We start from the raw sequence: 11,016 nt of genomic DNA on the forward strand, positions 1-11,016 counted from the left end.
TGGGTCAACCAGAATAAGCACTGGGCACTGGTTACATTAGATGTAAAACCAAGCGCTTTGTGGGAGGCAACCCATAGTTATCAGTGTGTTTTTGCTTTGATTATTGTTTTGAGTCTGATTAAGAAATTTGGGGTAGTATTTTTTTATGTGCTAGTAATGATTTTTATACTTTATTTAGTGACCTAGATATGTTAGAATGAGAATTTGGACTTTAAATTGACTGGTGCAAAAATGTACACTAGCGCTTAAGCGCGACAATTTAATCACATGTGCAAATTTAGATTTCTAGAAGTTGTAACTGCAATTTAGTTGGAATAAAGATTTCTTGGCAGTTTCTAGTCGTGCCTAGAAGTTATGAGGGGGAATTAAGCCTATAAATAGAAGGGGTTTGCGAAGGAATTTCAGCCTGGCTTATTTTTATCCCTAAAGTCTAAGAAAGAGAGAGATTTAGAGAAAATGTCTTAATGGGAGATGGATTTGAAGAAGAAGCAAGAAGCCATGAGGAAGAACTTCATTATTCAAAGTGCACAGGAGATGTATAATGGTTTCTTAGCCATTAGTATTGAAGGGATATCAGAGAAGATCAACCAGATGGAGAATACTATATGTGCATTAGAGACTAAGGTGCTTGAACTGCATGCTCATCTAGAACATATTGGGTGGCAACTTAAGATGTAATTCAACCATTCCAGTTATGTATGGGAAGTGGATAAGGTGATATTCCTTAAGCAAAAGTGGATCGAAGATGATAGTATTAGAGCTCGTCACCACCATCCGTTTTATCAACTTTATATTACTCGAGAGACTATAGAGAGACAAGAATTTCTTCCTTCTAATGAAGAGTGACATTAAGTTAAGTGTTAGGAATTGTGTATTTGGAGTCATGTTTTTAAGTGTGTTAGTGTTTATGTCTTTTGTTTAGTGTTTGTGTCACTTATATTTTTAATTGTAAATGTGTGTTAAGTGTTTTGTACTTTGGAAATTTTCTCATCCAATACTATTTGGAGGGATAACTAGGTGTTAAATGTGTTTGTACTTGTTTGTGAATTAATAAAAGTTTGGTTCTGTGAAAATTTGTGTTATTTTTGGCCTCTAATTGAATTAATTATTATGAAGAATTTTGAGATAAGAATTTTGAGATAGAAGGGAGTTATATGAAGTAAAAATAGTCATTTAAGTGCTATGAGACCATTTATGGGTGATTTACTTAGGCTAATAATGCATTTTACTTAAAATTAAAAACTTTAAAAATCACGCACTAGTGCCTAAGCGCCACATCTTGTGCTTAAGTGCGAGCCAACCCGAGAGGCAGGCGCCCAAGCGCCACTTACCAGGGCTTAAGTGTCAGTTCAGCTTAAGTGTCAGTTCATGAAAACCAGTTCGCGAATGGTTAAAAGTGAATTTTTGGTCCAAAAATTCTATTTTTACCGCCTCCTAACGTCTCCCCCAACTCGAGTTTGCGATTTTGAGGCCTAGGGAAAGTGAAATTTTGAGATTTATTGGTGGAATCAAGTGAGATTTGCTAGATCCAAGTTCCTTGAGGTAAGAGCTTTACTTCTATGCAAAAATTTTGGATTTTCACAATATATTTTAAGCACATTTGGAAGATTTCAAAAATTTACTATTCATGGTGAAAATTGAAGAAAAATCTATGCAAATTGCTTCAGAAGTTTAGTTAGTGCTTTTGGAAGTTTAGTTTAGTGATTTAAATAGGATTTTTAAAGTTATTTTTAAAATTTATTAAATTTGTAGAATGACACCAAGAATGAAGAGGAGCAAAGGAAAGAGCCCATTTGATTCGAGCTAATTTGTTAGTTCAAAAGCCAAGGATCGATATAGTGACGCTCTACAGTCACAAAAATTAATTCAGGAGTGATGTTTTAAGAGTCTAGGTGGAGAAGTGGAAGATTTGATTGTCCACCGATAGTGGGAACAGTTCTGTTGTTTCTCTACTATCGCTATAATTTCTATTGTAAGGGAGTTTTATACAAATTTAGAGATACTGAGGATGACCGAGTTATGGTTCGAGGGAAGTTGGTACCTTTTACTCCAGAGGTAATCAACTTGTTTTATCATTTACCACCAGAGAATTTGTGTTTTTATTCAAATTATAGTCCTACGAAAGCGGAATTGGATGAGATCATATTTTTTTTGACAGTTGGAAGAGGACTTTGGAAGATTACAAATGAGAGGAGAGTAAATTTTCTAACGTCAAATTTGTGTGTACAATCAAATGCTTTGTACTATTTTATATCTGCTCGTTTGCTTCCTACAAATCATCTAGTAAAGTGACCAGAGAGAGAGCGACGTTGAATTATTGTATTCAGGAGGGAAAGCCTATCAACATAGGGGCTTTGATCTATCACACTATCATCAGTTCAGCTGCTGTTACTACTACTGCAGGTATGAGATTTTCTTCCTTTATATTATCCTTATGCGTGCAGGCTGGAGTAATGTATGATAGTTGAGATTTTTGGATGGAGAGGAGGATTTTCCAGGAGATATGGATTAGAAACGTCTGCTGCATCTTCATCAAGACCATCTGCTTCATATGCTTCTACATCATGAGGTGAGTCAACTGAGACTCAAGAGCAGTTATTACAAAAGATGATGACTCATATCCACTTTACTGCTGATAAAGTTCAAATCTAGAAAAAATTGTTGAGCATACAAGTAGGTATAATGGGAGAAGGAGTGACTTTGAGGAGAAATTATAACCAGCTCTGGAGGGCTTGATTAGAGGTGACCCATGAGTAGTATTTCTATAATATATATAATTAAATATCACCTTCCTATGTTGACTACTGACATTGGCATAGGCATATAAGGCTAAAAATAAATATATTTGGGAGAAAAGCTAGCTCATGGCTCCCTACATGTTAAGTAAATAATGGAAATCCAGAAAGCAGTTACAATGCAAAAAAGAAAAACTAAAACAAGGTAGAAAAGGAGAGATAAACAAAACTGAAAGCCCCTTTAGGGGGGGATCAGTGAGTTCTAAAAGCATTATAGGTAGCAATTCTGAAGTGTGGTACCTCTGAAGTATCTCCATGAAGCAAAAAAGAAAGAGAAGGTGGGGGGGGGGAGTAGCAGCAACATAAATAGATTTAGAGTGATGCCCATGTCTAGCAAGCCAATTAGCAGGTTTATTGCCCTCCTTATAATTGAAAGTGAAGTGAACATTAAGAGTAGATTTGAATGTCTTGATCTTATGGATCTATTGGGTGTGAAACCATGTAGACGGTTCCTCATCTTCCAGCAGGCTAATTGGCAAAGTGGAGTCCACCTCAACCTAATTATTAAGCCAATCAGATTTATAAGCAAAAGTCACAGCACAGAAAACTGCAATAAGTCCTGCCTCAAGTGCATCAGTAGCCATAACAGAAGCATTACAGAAGAGAAGGCACTGACTAGAATGAGCTCTGAAAACTCCCCCCACCCCAACACCCATTTCATTGAAGCTTCCATCAGTATTAATTTTTACAATAGAAGGCTGTGGCGGTTTCTAATAAACCTTGCAGATCGAAGGAGGAACCACCTCATCTATAAATTGGGGGTTGCAAATATTGGGGAAGTGTTTCTGATTAATCATTTTGGAGAGATAAGAAACACAGTTTCTGACCACCTGAGAAAGCTGTGGAGGTTTTCCCTCAAATTTGGCATGGTTCCTAGACACCCAAAAAAACTAAGCCACCTGAAAAGGGATGGAACCATACTATTTATTTCTGCTGTTGAACCAACAAGTAAGTAGTTGTGACCAGTGAAAATCTGAGTCTTCCAATTTAAGCTTTTGCAGAAACTCAGTCCAGACCACCTGGGTAAATTTGCATTTGAAGAAGATATGGGTGATGCTTTCCTCTTGCACCAAACCCAGCCAACATCTAGATGGGCCTCTCAGACCCTCTAACTTAAGGATGTCATTAGTGGGTAATAGATTGTGGAAGAATCTCCAACAAATGAAAGAAATGGAAAGGGAGAGAAATTTGTTCCATATGCCCCCCCCCCACCCACGACACCTGTTCCCAGTTAAAGAGCTTATCATAGATAGCTTTAGTGAGACTTTGACTCTGTTAGTTCTGCTTCTATCAAAGTGGATATTGGATATATGAGTAACATAAGGTTCTTGAAGAATAGTTTGCAGTTGAGTAATAGACCAATTGTCTCTCTCCTATAACTCAATGACATTGAGATTAGGATTAATATGAGTAGTAGTAGCATTAAGCCACTCCTTAGGGCACTAATACACCTAAAATATATAGTATTTTTAAACACATTTTTATACCAATTCTTGAGATATTATGCTTTAATGGAAGGTATTTTTGTGTTTTTCTGGAAGATACAAGTAAAAATGGGAAAAACACTTAAAGGAGTGAAAAAGTATCAAATTTAGAGCAAAAAGGTGAAAAATTATGCAAAAGAGTTTTGGCGCGTAAGTGCCGGTTAAACAAAGATGGCCTCGTCTAAGCGCTGAGACCCCTCACTTAAGAACCAGTGGCAGTTACTAGATGAGTAAAATCGGTTTTCACAAATTTTGAAGAGGTTTTTGAGGCACCCATTGGCTTAATAGGTGATTGTAACCACCATGGACAAAAATTATCATGAAAGGATGCGTCTCTTGAGTTGCAAATACATCGAATCTAGACACATTTTGAAGAGATCCGATAGCACCACTTGAAAAAGTATAAAACAAAGAAGAGAGGACTTATAAAAGAGTCCTGAAAATATTGGCAAGTTTTGAAAGTTCTTCTCTGGGAGTTCGTTCGGAGAATTTTTCAGGAACCACTTTTTATTTACTTTATCCTTTTTGTTATTTCATTTTGAGTGATTTTAAAAGAGAAGAGATTAAAAGGAACTTCAAGAGTTTGGTGGAGGACTTGAGATAAGTTTTTATTTTTTTGTTTTAAACTACTTTTGGTTTTAATTGAGACTTATTGTTAGTTTGACAATGATTTTTTCTCTTAAACTAAAGTGTGATTTTGTTTTCTCCATGAACTTTGAGTAGTTTTATTTATCTTTCTTCTTAAAATGATAAGTAAATAAGTTTTGGATGGAAGTTCTAGAGAGTGTTGATTTTTAATGTTGGAATAAGTTGTGACGATTTAAATCCACGCACTTCATTTACTTCATGATTTGGCCAATCCAGAAGTTAAAATTTGTTATGAGAATATGTAATAACCGAGCTGGAATTTTCTCAGTCAACAATTAGAAGGAATCACATGAGGTTGTATGAATGAGAATGTAGTTCATAGGATTGAGTGCAAAAAAATAAGAAAATATTCATTGATGGGTGTAGAGTTAGAGGAATTTAAAGTGACAGGTTAAAACCCCAAACTTGGTTTATTATTTTAGGTTCTAATACAAGAATCTTAGCCCCCAGGAGGAGAGAATCGAGGGAACTCTAGAGCGAGAGCTAGTATCTTCCCTGCCTAGCCGGTCTTCAGAACTATTCAAACTTTAAATTAGTCAATGTTCTTTATAACATCTCTAGTAAGGGTAACGAAATTATTGCTCCTATTTGGCACAACACAATTTTTAGTTATCTTTTTACTGTTTCGTTAAAATATCAAAAATACCAAAAATATTTTAATTTTAAATTCCTACAAAAATCGTTTTGAATTTAAGTAATTTTCATTTTAAAGATAGAAAAACTTTCTAAAAAGTGCATATTGCATAATCTTCCCTGTGGGTTCGATATTCATTTCTTAATCAAAAAGTTCTATACTACTTGATAATGATATGTATACTTGTGTAGTATCCCAATACAAATATATATAAATTAAAAAACTAAATTCTTATTTTTCTTCAGGATCAAGTTTTTGGTTTTGTTGCAAAATAAGGATACATAAGAAAAAAAATACCATCAGAACTATTACTATACTGTGCATAAGCATTAGGTATCCAGGGATCAAGTTTTTGGCGTCATTCTCAGGGATTAAAATCTTCAAGTAGTGGTGTCAACTTCATAAATCCTTGCATATACAAAAAAATTGGGATCAAGTTTTTGGCGTCGTTGCCCTGGGAGGAAAGATAAATTCGGTGAGAAAAAGTTTGTAAATTTCTATTTTTAGAAAGTCTTATTTAAAAATTAAATATTGTATCTTATTTTGCATGTTTTATTTTATTTTATTTTATTTTATTTTATGTTAGTGTATGTGTAGTTCAGGTTCTGAAGGATTAGTGCCCCACGATTCTGAAATAGAATGAACTATTAGAAAATATATAAAACCAAAAATAATAAAGAACTTAAAAAATCCAAAAAAATTTCAAAAATGGCAAACCAAAGTAATCAAAATGCTGAAATTCATCAAGAGTTTAGACCTTTAAGAGATTACATCAACCCTACTGTAGATGAACTTCATTGTAGTATTTAAAAGCCTACTATAGTGGTTAATTCATTTGAGCTTAAACCTAGTATTATCCAAATGATATCAATTAATCATTTTGGGGGATCACGCTGAAGATCCAACATTACATCTTACCAATTTTCTAAAATTGTGGGCTACATTTAAATACGATGGTGTTTCAGATGATGCCATAAGATTTTAGTCATTTCCTTTCTCACTGAGGAATAAAGCTAAGATGTTCTTGAATTCGTTGGCACCTAGATCTATTAGAACCTGGGGTGATTTAGCACAAAAATTTTTGGTTACTAAGTATGAAAGAGAATCTATATATGAAGCTTAGGAAAGATTTAAGGATCTCTTTAACAAGTGTCTGCATCATGCTTTATCAAACTAGTTAATCATTCAAACTTTTTATAATGGGTTAGTAGAATATCTTAGATCTAAATTTAAGCCTTTTATAATGGGTTAATTGGTTCTGTTAGATATTTTATTGATGACATTGCTAGTGGTTCACTGATGTTAAAACAATTTCATGACACTTATGCTTTTATTAAAGAGATAGCTACCAATAATTTTCAATGGCCTTTTGAGAGGGCGACTCCAAAGAAAGTAGCCAATATTCATGAAACTGATGCATTTACTATGTTAGCAAATCAAGTTGCTGCAGTTTAAAGGAAGTTAGACCTATTTGGAATGAATTTTTCTCAACCAATTTCCATGATTGAAGAGAATTAATTAGGCCAAATGGTAGATTCTCAAGCATCATTATAAACTTTGAATGTCAATAATATTAAGCAAAATAACCCATATTCCAATTATTTTAACCCATGTTTGAAGAACCATCCCAACTTTAACTTGAATAATAATTTGAGTGGTAATAATTAGAAATTTGGGAACAACCAAGGAAACCCATTGGGAAACTGGAACAACCAAGGGAATAATAATTATAGATCTACTTATCATCCAAATTTTAACAGTAATACACAGTTTAAGGATAAGAAGTTGTCTATAGAAGAAGTGGTGTTATAGATGGGTAATCAGTTACAAAGTCAAGGAGCTATAATTAGAAATATTTAGAATCAACTTGGGCAAATCGCAAGTTCATTAACTAATAGATCCCATGGAACACTTCCTAGTAATACTGAATCAAATCCAAAAGACCAGTATAAAGAGCAAGTTTAAACCGTGCAACTTAGGAGCGGAAGAGAGTTGGAAGGTAGGTTCAAAAAAAGATTGAAGTAAAGAGAGATGAAATTGAAGAATCAAAAGAGAACGCTCCGAAAAATTTTGAAAGACCCATTTCTCTGCCGAAAGTTGATTTAGAAAAATCAACTCCTCCATTTCCTCAGAAAATTTGAAAATAGAAGTTGGATAAGCAATTTTCAAAATTTCTGGAAATATTTAAGAAGCTTACAGTTTCTATTCTATTTGCTGAAGCCTTAGAACAAATGCCAAGCTATGTAAATTTTATGAAGGATATTCTCAATAGAAAAAGGAAGTTTGAAGATAATGAGACTGTTGCACTTACTGAGGAGTGCAGTGCTATAATTCAGAAGAAAATTCCTAAAAGGCTTAATAATCCTGGTAGCTTTACAATTCCATGTCCAGTAGGAGAAAAATTTTATGGGAAAGCTTTATGTGATTTAGGTGCAAGCATTAACCTTATGTCATTATCAATATTTAAAAGCTTAGGATTAGAAGAACCCCTACTACTGTAACTCTGCAGTTAGCGGATCGTTCAACTACCTATCCTAAAAGAGTTATAGAAGATGTCTAACTGAAAGTTGATCAAATTATCTTTCCTGTTGATTTTATTGTGCTAGATATGGAGGAAGATAAAGAGGTACCTATCATTTTAGTGAGACCTTTCCTAGCCACAGGAAGAGCAATGATAGATGTGTAGGAAGGGGAATTAACAATGCTCGTCAATGATCAAACTGTTACTTTTAACATTTTAAAATCAATGAAATACCCTACAAAAGGTAAAGATGATGAATGTTATAGAATGTATGTTATAAGATATCTAAACGAATGTCATTTCAAGACTACTTATGAAGAAAAATTTGAAGAAAAAGATTTGGAACAAGAGCAAGAAGAGGAACTGGATAAATGTGTAAACCTTTTTAAGGAAGATTCAAGTTATGTTCAAGAAAGTTTTGAAATTTTAGACACGATAGACAATGATAAATCATTTTGTCCATCTATTGAAAAACCTCTAGAACTTTAGTTGAAATTACTTCCTGAACATTTAAAATATGCCTTTTTAGGAGATTCCTCTACTTTACCTGTTATAATTTCCTCGAAGTTAATAAAGGAAGAAGAAGAAAAGTTGATGAAAAATTTGAAAAATTTTAAGAAAGCCTTCGGATGGACAATTGCTGTTATTAAAAGAACCAGTCTTTCAATTTGTATGCATAAACTTAATTTGGAAGAAAATTGGAAACCCAGGGCTGATCCACAAATGAGATTAATCAGGGCTGATCCACAAATGATATTAAATCCTTTTTTGAAAGAGTTTGTTAAGAAAGAAATTTTAAATTGGTTAGATGATGGAATTATTTACCCTATTTCAGATAGAGCATGGGTTAATCCAATTCACTGTGTTCCTAAGAAAGGAGGAGTAACCGTAATTGTAACTTTGAATGAGCATAATGAGTTAATACTACTAGACAAGTTACAGAGTGGCGAATATGCATTGATTATAGAAACTTAAATCTTGCCACTAAGAAAGATTCATTTCCACTACCCTTTCTAGATCAAATGCTAGATAGACTAGCTGGGCATAAATACTTTTATTTTCTGGATGGATATATCGGTTATCACCAAATTCAAATGTCTCTTGATGATCAAGAAAAATTACTATTTACCAGTCCTTATGGCACTTTTGCTTTTAGAAGAATACCCTTTGGTTTATGTAATGCCCCTGCCACATTTCAAAGATGTATGATGGCAACTTTTTGTGATTTAATTGAAAAGGGATTGAAGTCTTTATGGATGACTTTTCAGTATTTGGAACTTCATTTAACTCATATTTAGAACATTTATCTAAAGTTCTTAAGCACTGTGAAGAAACAAATTTAGTCCTTAACTAGGAAAAAAACCAATTTATGATAGCAGGAGAAATTATATTAGATGATCAAATATCAGAAAATGATATGGAAGTAGATCCTGCTAAAATTCAAGTGATCGCTAATTTACCTTATCCAAAAAATGTAAAGGAAATTAGGAGCTTTTTAGGACATGTTGTATTCTGCACGCAATATATTAAGGACTTTTCTAAGATTGGTAAGCCTTTACGCCATTTATTGGAGAAAGATGCAATTTTTAATTTTGTCGAGGAATGCCTAAAAGCTATTAAATTATTAAAAGATAAATTAATCACTGCACCAATTATAGTTTCACCAAATTGGGAAAAGCCTTGATGTGTGATGCAAGTGATTATGCTATTGGAGCTATTTTAGGATAAAGATATGATAAAATTTTCAAAGTTATTTACTATGCTAGTAAAACTCTTAATGAAACTCAAATTAATTATACAACAACTGAAAAAGAGTTATTAGAAATAGTATATGCCTTTGATAAATTTAGATCATAGTTGATTGGAACTCATTGTATAGTGCATACAGGTCATTCTGCTATTAAGTACTTAATGAAAAAAAAGGATACTAAACCAAGACTTATAAGATGGATTATTCTTTTACAAGAATTTGATTTTGAAATATTAGATCAGAAGGGAACGAAAATCAAATTGCTGATCATTTGCACAAGTTTCAATTAGAAAAACCACTCTTTTTTGAAAAAGAAATTAATGAACATTTTCCAGATGAAAAATTGTACACTATAAATGAGTGGCGTGTTCCGTGGTATTCCGACATTGTGAACAATATTATTAGTGATATTAAACCCTATGGAATGACATAGCAACAAATGAGGAAATTTATTTCTGAAGCTAAGACTTATTTTTGGGATGACCCATATTTATATAAAAAAGAAAAGGATCTGATCATTTAAAGATGTGTACAATTAGAAGAAACTTATGAAATTATCCAAATATATTATAATTCTAATTTTGGGTGATATTTTGGTGCTGATAAAATAACATACAAAATTCTATAATCTGAATTTTATTGGCCTGCAATTTTTAGAGATGTTAATGTTTATATCAAAATTTATGATAGATGTCAAAGAGTAGGCAATATTTCTAGAAGAAATGAGATGCCCCTCAATTATATGCTAGAAGTAAAAATATTTGATGTTTGGGGATTAGATTTCCTGGGACCATTTATACCATCTTTCGGAAATTTATATATTATGTTGGCAGTGGACTATGTATCCAAATGGATAGAAGATGTTGCTTTACCTCGATGTGATACTCAAAGTGTTGCAAAATTTTTGAAAACAAACATATTTTGTAGATTTAGGATGCCGAGAGTTATCATTACTGATGGGGGAAGTCATTTCAGAAATGCCATTATGGAGAAGTTATTAAGGAAATATCATATAAATTATAGGATTGCTACTACTTATCATCCTCAGACAAGTGGTTTGGCTAAATTATCCAATCAAAAAATTCAAAGAATTATGGAAAAGTTTATGAATCCAACAAAAATGGATTGGTCAGTCAAACTTGACTATGCTTTGTGGTCTTATAGGACTGCATACAAAACTCCTA

Source organism: Phalaenopsis equestris, unplaced genomic scaffold (assembly GCF_001263595.1).
Source record: "Phalaenopsis equestris unplaced genomic scaffold, ASM126359v1 Scaffold227296, whole genome shotgun sequence".
In the NCBI taxonomy this organism is placed as follows: Eukaryota; Viridiplantae; Streptophyta; class Magnoliopsida; order Asparagales; family Orchidaceae; genus Phalaenopsis; species Phalaenopsis equestris.